We start from the raw sequence: 2,594 nt of genomic DNA, 5'->3' as shown, positions 1-2,594 counted from the left end.
TTCCTGGTCTGGAAAATCAACCCTAACCAATCTAAGCCTTAGACCAGAGCCCTGACACTTCTCTGTAAGCGCTGGGGAACTGCAAGGGAATGTATTCAGCCCCAAGAAGCAAATTTAATGGAGGGTGCTGCAATGTGAAACTTGGCTACAAAGCTTCAGTGCTGGGAAAGGGCAGTGTTTTATCCAGATCAGCAACAAGCCCTGGAATTAATAGGGTTGATTAAACCATTTTGATGTGCATGGTATGTGGAGATAAGGGCCCAGTTCCCTAGGGCTTCCAGTGAATATTAGATGTTAAGCATAACAGTACGTGACATTCCCTGACAGGGGTGAGGAACACTGATGGAAGACAAGTACAAACCAAGGGGGCAAAAGAGGCAACTCTTGGGAGAGCAGTTACCATGAACTTGCTGGATGTGTTTCAATGCTGAAGTGACGTGGACCCTGGCACCAGTCAGATCGAAAGCAAGGGAACTATGCCTGCTTTGTGTTGTTATGACACATATATTTCCCTGAAAATGACATTAAAGAGTACCAGAGGCTCTAACATTGTTCTGTTTATCTGTTCCCTGGGTAGGACTCTTACTCTCAGAGACAGCCTGAGCACTGCAGAATATGACCTCTGTCAAGAAAACTTTGTCTCTGGCATGAGGACCATCAGCAAGTGTGAAATGGGAAGCCAGCCCAGGGCATCAGGGTGTACACGACTATGGCAGGACAGCATCCCTTTGAGACACAAAGGGATGAGCTGTGGGAGGACACTCCCCTGCCATTCACTGTGGTTTGCTAGATAGGAAGCAGATGGCATAGGATGATTACTCCCCATGATATTGACCCTGAGTTCATCCTGTGCAGAAGCATGGAAAGACTCTCCATCATGCAGGCTGTGGTGATGGTGCCTCAACATGCTTCAGGCCACATTTGAGCCCTGGGACTTCCTTGCAGTGGAGCTTGCACCTGAATTACCCTTTAATGGGATCCCAAATTCCCCCTACCCACGGCTAACACATGCTTGTGCAAGCAATGCATATATAACCAGGACATCCTAAGGAGAAGACTCCCAGCGGCTTAACTGGATGCCAGCTCAAGCCTTGACCAAGGAGGAAAGAACAGAGGCCCTATGAATTTTCTTCAAGGTGCTCTGATATTTAATGGGTAATTCAGACCTTTTTTAATTAAGGCAGTCTTTGGGCTTGGGAGGTACTGGCTGAAGCCCTAAAGGCTTCAAACTGAGAGATCCTGTTTAAAGCCTACAATAGTTGTCATTCTGCTCATAATAACTTGGAACAAATGTCAGTAAATAGAGTCTGTTTCTTCTCCAGACATAGAGGGCTCTGGAAATTTTCTCTAGAGAAAAACAGCAACATGCAGTGAAAGAAGTGGTGCCGGCAAATTGAAATACAAATGGCAGAGAAGCCAAAAGCATGTTTGTCCTTCCAAGCTTGAGCTTATGTTTTTAATGGCATTAAATGTGACATGCACAGTCAATCACAAATTTCAAGCTGAGAGTCTGTTATTTGTGATGGCAGCATAAAATACACGGGCCTTTACTCCAAAGAGCTTGCAAGAGCTTGAGAGCAGAGGACACAGATGGCCCTCAGAGCATCATCAGCTGGAGTTTCAAGGCATCCAGCTCATTCATTAGGCAAGAGCAATACCTTATGCCACAACCTGGATAACTGAAGTAGACTAAAAAAAAAAAAATTCTACTCTTTCCTGTGGCTCCCTGGTCCACAGTCCATCCCACAGATCAGCACAAAATATGATCAAGTGTCAAAGCCCAGGACTTTCTGGAAACTTAGGCAACACTGACTACACCAACCTCTTCTATCCCCATGTGCCCCACAGTGAGAAGGGCACCAATGCACTAAAAATTACCTAGGAGATTAGATTTTTCCCTGATTTTCCACATCTAGATTTTCTCCTTCCCCAGAAAAGGTAGCAGAAAGTTTGGAACAACTCTAGGAATGGGCACACGCCTGGGAAAGTGCTTCTGCTTTTAAAAACAAGCACTTTATAGAGTAAGGGGACACTATTCAGATGACTCAGGGCACTCTGATTTCCAGGAATGAGCTATAAAAGCCATTTAGAGGGTCCGAAAATACTTTGGTCTGAAAATACTACTTTCATATTTCCAAAGCAATTTCAAAGGAAAGGTGATAGGTAGTGCAGACTGACCTTCCGAGGACTGTGATCAGTGAGGGAAATGCAGCTGGGGAAATGATTACATGGATCACTTGGGTTTTGTCTTTATCATATTTGTTTGATTCTAGAGCAAATTCTCCTCTGCTGATTTGTGGCTGGATTAATGCAAATACATGGATTTTCAAGTAAATACCACATACTGCTTTGTGGCTGCATGGTGTTGGTGAGCTCAGCTTGATCAGGAGAAAATCCCTGCCCAGGTTTTAGCAGAAACCTGCAGACACACTGTTAACAGAATCGTGGTAGTGCCAGGCTCAGTGGGATATGGCACTTGCAGACAGCATGAGTCATTGGCCCTGGAGCTGTAGGAGCAGAGAAGATCTGAAGATCTAGATCAAATTGGTGAATCTGCAGCATCTGACACAGTTTAAGAGGTTAAGCCTATTTAT

This window comes from Acanthisitta chloris, unplaced genomic scaffold (assembly GCF_000695815.1).
Source record: "Acanthisitta chloris isolate BGI_N310 unplaced genomic scaffold, ASM69581v1 scaffold26605, whole genome shotgun sequence".
Taxonomy (NCBI): Eukaryota; Metazoa; Chordata; class Aves; order Passeriformes; family Acanthisittidae; genus Acanthisitta; species Acanthisitta chloris.
This window is presented reverse-complemented; position numbering follows the sequence as displayed.